Source organism: Coturnix japonica, chromosome W (assembly GCF_054131305.1).
Source record: "Coturnix japonica strain WE chromosome W, WE-NBRP24, whole genome shotgun sequence".
Taxonomy (NCBI): domain Eukaryota; kingdom Metazoa; phylum Chordata; class Aves; order Galliformes; family Phasianidae; genus Coturnix; species Coturnix japonica.
The window spans coordinates 5,620,500-5,627,999 of NC_140701.1; positions in this window are offsets into that span (position 1 = coordinate 5,620,500).

Consider the following 7,500-nt stretch of genomic DNA (forward strand, 5'->3'; position numbering starts at 1 on the left):
GCAGCTGCAAGTGCAGCACAGGGCCTTCAGCAAAGCCATGCCAATGCTGTGACCATGTTGCTATGTCAACTCCAAGGCCCACAATCGGTCTATTGCCTGTGTGCCTCCTTCTGCGCACTAATCCCATGGATGAGCTCTCCAGTCCAGGCTATGTCCAGTGATGCTTTCCAGTGAGGATGTTTACACCTGTATTTTTGCACTAATGCAAACACCAACACACAAGAAGCTGGAAATCTTGGTACAGCTGCAGGCCTGAGCTCCTGTTTGGACCATGGGGACACAGTTGAATGGCTTCCACAACTGCACTGTAGCACAAGGGGGATACAGAGTCTTTAGGATGGATGGGCAAGGAGACAAGGAAGAGCGACTGCCCTCTGTGAGAGTGCACTGAGCTCTGCCTGGGGATGGCAGAGCAACCAGGTCAGAGCTAACGGAAATGGCCAACAGAGGAGACCATCAGTGTCTGTACCTGTCTTCCTGATCAGGGAGAGCAAGTGGAAGGTGCCCTCTGCAGACAGATGGGAGTCTCATGTTGTCAGGCCATTGTCCCCTTTGGGAGCCTTTGTCACTCCATTATCTGCGGCAGGGACAGCACAGCAGGGCATGTGCCATCCAGCAGATCCATGGAGAGCACAGATGGCAGCTTCTTGACCAAGCCATAGAGGAACCAAAGAGGAGAGGTGCTCTGCTGGATCTCATACTCTCCAGCATGGAAGGTCTGGTGGGAATTGTGAAGGTGAAAGTGGCATCAGGCCACGTGCAAAAGACATAAGGATCTAATTTTATTTATTTATTTATTTATTTTGAGGCTGTAAGCTTAAAAGATGAACATATATGTCAATAAAACTGAAACAAAGAATTGAAGACAAAGATAGAAATCAATGAAAATGTGTTAACCCTTTTCAACATGAGAAATTCTCATGAGTATTGTTCCATTTTTAGTTGTAAATATGAGTCTTTGTAGGGATTTTGTGTCTTTTTTTTTTTTTTTTTCCTTTAATTCAGATGCTTTCAGGTACAGAGACACAGACAGCGATGCCAGTGCCATCATTGCCCTGTGACTAAATCCCGGCGCCCACCGCTGCTCTTCCCTGCTGCCTATTTGATCCCTCATCCTCCAGGTGTCTCCAGCTCTCCTAAATAAATGGTCGTGGTTAAAGGCATGTTTTCAGCAGGCCATTTAGACACATGCTCCTGCCACAGCCTGCCAGATTTCCCCATCCCTTGCTCTTTGTTCAGTCAGATACCTCCCAATTATCTGTCTGATTTCTGACTTTTAGGGGGATGACTAAAATTTGCTCCATCTCGCCAAAGACTGATGAACTGTGTTGTCAACTCCTTCACTGTGATTCTGTCTATCCCTTCCTATCTTTTCTTTTTCTCTTACTTTTTCTTTTTCTATGTCGTTTTCTTCTCCTTTTCCTTTTCCTTTTCCTTTTCTTTTTCTTTTCCCTTTTCCTTTTCCTTTTCCTTTTCCTTTTCCTTTTCTTTTTCCTTTTCCTTTTTCTTTTCCTTTTCTTTTTCCTTTTCCCTTTCCATATCCTTTTTTTTTCCTTTTTCTATTTCTATTTCTTTTTTTTTCTCTTTCTCTCTTTCATTTTTTCATGCTTTAAAGAAAGCATGAATTCTGAAAGATGTTCATTAATGTCAGTAAAAGTGAAAAAAAGAGTTGAAGACAAAGACAGAAAGCAAGAAGAAAGTGTTAACCCGTCTCAGTGTGTGAAATACTCACGAGTCCTGTTCAGTTCTAAGTTGATACCTCCCAACTCCCTGGCTGATCTATCCAAGGGAGATTACTGAAATTTGCTCCATTCCTCAAAAGTCTGTTGTCAAATCCTTCACCGTGATTCTATCTATCCCATCCTATCTGTTTCTAACTCATTTCTTGTGCAAATATTCCCTATGAAAAATAAACCTCAATATAAGCTGCTTGGACATGGCATGCAGTTGATCACTGTGTTTTACTGTTCATTCAATTACATCACCTTTCCTTCTGTTTGTTGGCCATAAATAAAGAGAATTCTTTCTTTTTCCATGTGCAGCTGGTTCTCTGTGGAAAGCCAGTGGGAGTTGGTACAAAGGAGGTTTAACACTGAGCGGGTGACGGTAGAGGAGAAGAGTGATGTGAGGAAAAGTGATGCAAGTCCCATGGGGCCAGTGTGAGTAGGAGTGGGATGGGGAGGTGGAGGAGGAACTTTGTCAACACAGTAACAGTACAGAACTCATTGGGACATCCTGGATTGACATCAGTTGCAAAGTGATTCTTTAACTTCTTGTATAAAACAAACTATAAATAAATAGACAATAAGTGCATTTTGGATTCTTGCTCTTTAAGCTCTCTCCATTTTGCTGAGCACATTCTGAAAACCTGAAGAAGAGAACAGGAAGGTACAAGGCACAAGAGGCTCTTTAGGTTATAATGGGCCCCAGTGAGCATTTGGTGTTGAGTTGATCAACCTCCAGTGCAGAGAGAAGTTTGCACAAAGTGGTCAAGAAGACAAGGCAGAAGTAACAGTGAAGTTTCTTGGAGTATTAATGGGCCCACTGAGGAACATTAACAAGCAAGCTTCCCAAGGGACTTGTTAGAGAAGATAACTGGAAGCCATGACTACAGGCAGGCAAAGGCACTGGCATGCTAAGAAACATCTCCTTTGCCTTACGAAGCAGACAGGTCAAGCCCCGATTGCAAGACCAGAAGTAGGGAAATCCTGTCTCTCATGTTGGCTCAGGGCACTTCCTGTGGCAGTGAGTTGGAAGTCAATATCATGTTAAGTGAAAGACATAGGAACGGAAGATCCCAGGCTCTGCATGTGGTGCAAGGATGCTGTTAAGTTCCTATCCCACATGTGCCCTGTGTCTCATTGCAGGATGTGGGATGTGAGAAGGGCCCAGTCTGAACAAGCAGTCAATCCCAGTGAAACTCTGAACTTCAGATCTCTCAGTTCCAGTGCCCTCCAGTGCACACTCTCCCATAATTTTATGTCCTTTATGTTATGTGGTGCCCAGAAGTGCACCCAGTGCTCCAGGTGAGGCAGTAGCAATGCAGAGCAAAGAGGGACAACCCTTTCTCTCACCCAGCTGGCAATAAATTGCTTTATGCGCTCCAGGGTACCGTTGGCCTTCCTGGCTGCCTGGGCACACTGCTGACTCACTTCCAATTTTATGTTGAGAAGGACCCCCAATGTTTTTCAGTCAGACCTCTCTCATGTGTCCCATATACAGACAGTGTTTATGTCCAGAGTTGCCCATACCCAGGTGCACAATCAGGCACTTGTTCTTGTTATGCGTTATGCACTTGGTGCTTAGTACCAACTGGTACCCAGTTTTCTGACTTGTCCACATCTCTCTGCAAGTCCTCTCCACCCTCAGTGGAGGCAACAGCTCCTCCTCATCTGGTCTCACCAGCAAACTTGCTCAGAACATCTTCTAGTCCTGCATGCAAGTCATCTGCATAAACATGAAAGGAAAGTGGCCCTAAAGTGGAGCCCTGGGAAACTCTGACAGTGACCATCTACCAGCCCAATGGAACCCACTGACTATAATCCTTTGGGACAGAACTACTCGCCAACTGCTCACCCACCACTGCTGGTGAACCTGAAAGGCAAAATGTCAGCGTGCTGGGACAAGCAGACAAACCCCAATATGGTTACATATAGCTGCATCAATTTATTACCCGAAAAGCCAGACTTTTATAGGAGACAGACAAGGGTGTCCAAAAATCACACACGCTAATTGGAGGAAAGCTACTGCAATAACAACCCTATAACCCCCCTTCAAAGCCACGAGCCATTCATTCTTTTCCTAGAGATGTCCTTTCTTCTCATGCTGTTTATCCTGCTCCGCAGCTGCTGCTCTGTGAACTCCTTATCTCAATCCATGGCTGCTGCTCTGTAAAATTCTTCTTGTATTACAACACACCACGTTCTGTTTCTGTCTAGCTGTATGCAGGAATTTCTGTCCAGAAGGGTGCTGGAGAAATAGTATCAAAAGCTCTACTGAAATCCTCAAGGATTACATCAACTGCCTTCCCTTGTTCACCTCAATGGATAAAGGTGTCATAAAAAGACCTGAAATTAAAGAGGACCTTCCTCTCAGGATCTTGTGTTGTCTGTGACCAATGACAGAATTGTCCTTCAGGTGTTTTTCCATAACTCCCACCATCATTTTCTCCATAATTTTACCAGGCACTGGAGTGAGACTGACAGGTCCATAATTGCCCGTGTCATCTTTCTTGTTCTTCCTTACAATGTGACAACATTTGCCAGCTTCCTGTCAACAGGTATGACCCTAGATTTATTAGATGCCATTGAAATGCGAGCCCAGAGCATGCTAAAGTGTCATCAGTGCAAGAACGTAGATGTGCCATAGCTTTGCAATGCCTTGAAATCCAGACTATGCCACAGATGGAGCAGAGAGGAAGATCTGCCTCTTCTGTTCTGAGCTCATCCTTTCGGTAAGCTGAATATCACTACGTACTCCATGGGGTCAGGTTCAAAAGACACACTGGGTGCCCTAAGCACGGGGCTGCAGTGGTATTTAGGATGGCCAAGAATACCTCCATTCTGGCCCTCAGCTGATGCTCCAGAAGGAGGTGTCTATCTCATAGATTTTCCGTCACAGTTTACAAGCACTAGCACAAAACTAGGATCACCCAAGGCACCTTGGGCATCACTGAGAGACTGTGTATGAGCAGTGCAGTCCCTGTGGAATAAAAACCAAGGATTCAGATGAGGGACTCACACACAGACACCTCACTGTGCACATCTGAACTCAGCTAGGTGAACTTGCAGCTCCCATGGTTCTTTGAAAAACTGATCCCAATTCAGCCCCAGGGTTTCCATCTGAGGATGAGATGCCTAACGCTAGAATAAGGATGGGATGGTCTGTCGATAACAGGACAAATGGAAATGGATTTAAATTAAAAAGGGGAGACATAGGTTAGATGTGAGGAACCTATTTTTTTACACAGCAACACTGGAAAAAGTTGCCCTTAGAGGCTGAGCATGATGATGGATGGGATCCTGGTTTTACTCTGGGTTTACCCTCACGTCAATCCAGGTTTCTACTCATACTTTTCTCTAGGTGAACTCTCACTTTACTCAAGGTTTTACTCACAATTTACCATCAGGGTGTGTGATCGGGAGATGGGCTGGTGGAGTGACTTGCTGGCATCACCGAGGGAAGGCTGCCAGGCAGATACCCCCAGAAAAGTGGTTGACTCCCTGCCCTGTCACAGTCAGACATACCTGACTGATGAGGCGGGTTGGAAGAGAGTCCCAACTCAACATCACAGGAGCCCCCCCATGCCTGCCTAGCCCTCAACCCCTGCTCCCTCTAAGCAACAGGTTTGACACTCTGAAATCTGAAGGAGATAAGAATAGGGAGGCAATGGAGGATCTGCCTAGGAGGGAACCTAATGCAAGGCAGTCACTACCAAGCCTTGTGACTTCCTCTGCCATGAAAGAAAGAAGGGTGGCCGTGGTGGGTGACTCCCTTCTCAGAGGAACAGAGGGCCCCATTTGCAGACTGGACCCGAGTTGTCAGGAAGTCTTCTGCATTCTTGGCTGCAGGTCAGGGACATAATGAGGAAACTCCCAATGCTGGTTAGGTCCACTGATTATTTTCCACTACTCATAGTTTAGGTGGGCAGTGATGAAATTTCTTAGATAAGACTACAAACTATAAAAAGAGATTTCAGGAATTTAGGCCATTTAGTTCACAAAGTGGGAGATCAAGTTATTTTTTGTTCTATACCTTCAGGGGCAGTGAGGGACACAGAGCAGGCTTGGAAAGCAAAGCAATGAACAGTTGTCTCAGAGGTTGGTACTGAGCCAGAAACTTTGGGTTCTTTGATCACAGGGCAGTTTACTTGGCCCATGGCCTGTTATCCATGAATGGAACCCAACTGTCTCAAAGGGGGAAACAAATCCTAGCACAGAAGGTAGTGGGGCTTATTGAAAGAGCTTTAAACTAGCTACGATGGGGGAGGGGACAAAACAGGGCTCACCAGAGATGAGCCTAGGGGAACGCTTCTTGAGCTGGGAGAGAGGCAGATGCCTCAGCTGAAGTGTCTACACCAACACAAGGAGCTTGGTCAACAAGCAGGAGGAGCTGGAAGCAACTGTGCATCTGACAAACCATAACCTAGTTGCTATTACCGACCCATGGTGGGACCACTGCCATGACTGGAGTGCTGTGATGGATGGTTACAAGCTCTTCAGAATGGATAGATGAGGAAGGAAGCTTGGAGGTGTGGCCCTTTATATTAAAGAGAGTTTTGATGTTGAAAAGCTTGGGCTTCAGAACCATCAAGATGAGTGCATGTTTGTAAGGATCAGGGGAAAGGCCTTTAGGTGTGACATCTTGCTAATGTTCTATTATAGACCACCTAATCAAGATGAATTGATGGGTGAGGCATTCTATGAGCAGCTTTCTGAAGTCACAAGATTGCCAGCACTCATTTTCTTGGGAGACTTCAACTTCCCTGATATATGCTGGGAATATAATAAAGAGCAGAGGAAGCAGTCCAAGAGGTTTCTAGATTGTATGGAAGACAGCTTCCTTACGCAGCTGGTATGAAGGCCCACCAGATGTGGTTCCTTGCTAGACCTGGTCTTCACTAACAGCGAAGGACTTGTAGGAGTTGAGAAGGTTGGGGACTGTCTTGGGCAGCGTGGCCATGAAATGGTAGAATTCTCTGTTCTTGGCGATGTCAGAAGGGTGACTAGCAAAACTACTATCCTGAACTTCTAGAGGGCAGACTTTGACCTGTTCAGGTACAGGCTCTTCATTATGATTAGGCAATGAAGATGAAGAAAGGCTGCTGCCGTCTGTGAGAGTGCAGTGAGCTCTGCCTGGGGATGGCACAGGAGCCAGCTGAGAACTGATTGAAAGTTCTCAAAGAGCAGCAGATTCTGTTCCTTGCTTCCTGATCAGGAAGAACAAGAGGAGGGGGACAAGCAGGTATCTGAGTTACAGCTGGGATGGAATTGTATTCTTCAGACTGTCTGCTATGCTGCAGTGTTTTGGTTCTAAGAGAAAAACAATGTTGATAACACTCTGGTGTTTACAGCTGCTGCTAAGCAGTGTTCTACAGAGCCAAGGCCATGGTCCGTGGAGTGCTCAAGGAGCTGGGAGGGAACAGACTGCGCACAGATGACTGGAAGTGACCAAAGGGATGTTTTGTAGCACCTGACAGCAAGCAGAAATTGTATTGAAAGGGGTGGGAGTTCATCTCAGTCTTTTCACTGCCCAGGGCCCAGCTGAGCATCAGTCTGGTGGTGCTGAGCAAGTGCTTGTGCATCACTTGTTACATACTATTCCATATCAACAGATATACAGTGATAACTATTACTCCTCTCCTTTTATCTCTCTTAGTGAACTGCTTTGTTACAACCCACAAGTTGTAGTTTTTTCCCCCCAATTCTCTTCCCCATCCCACTGGGAATGGGGCAGTGCCCAAAGCACTGTGTGCTGCTGAGCCACATGCTGGATTCAACA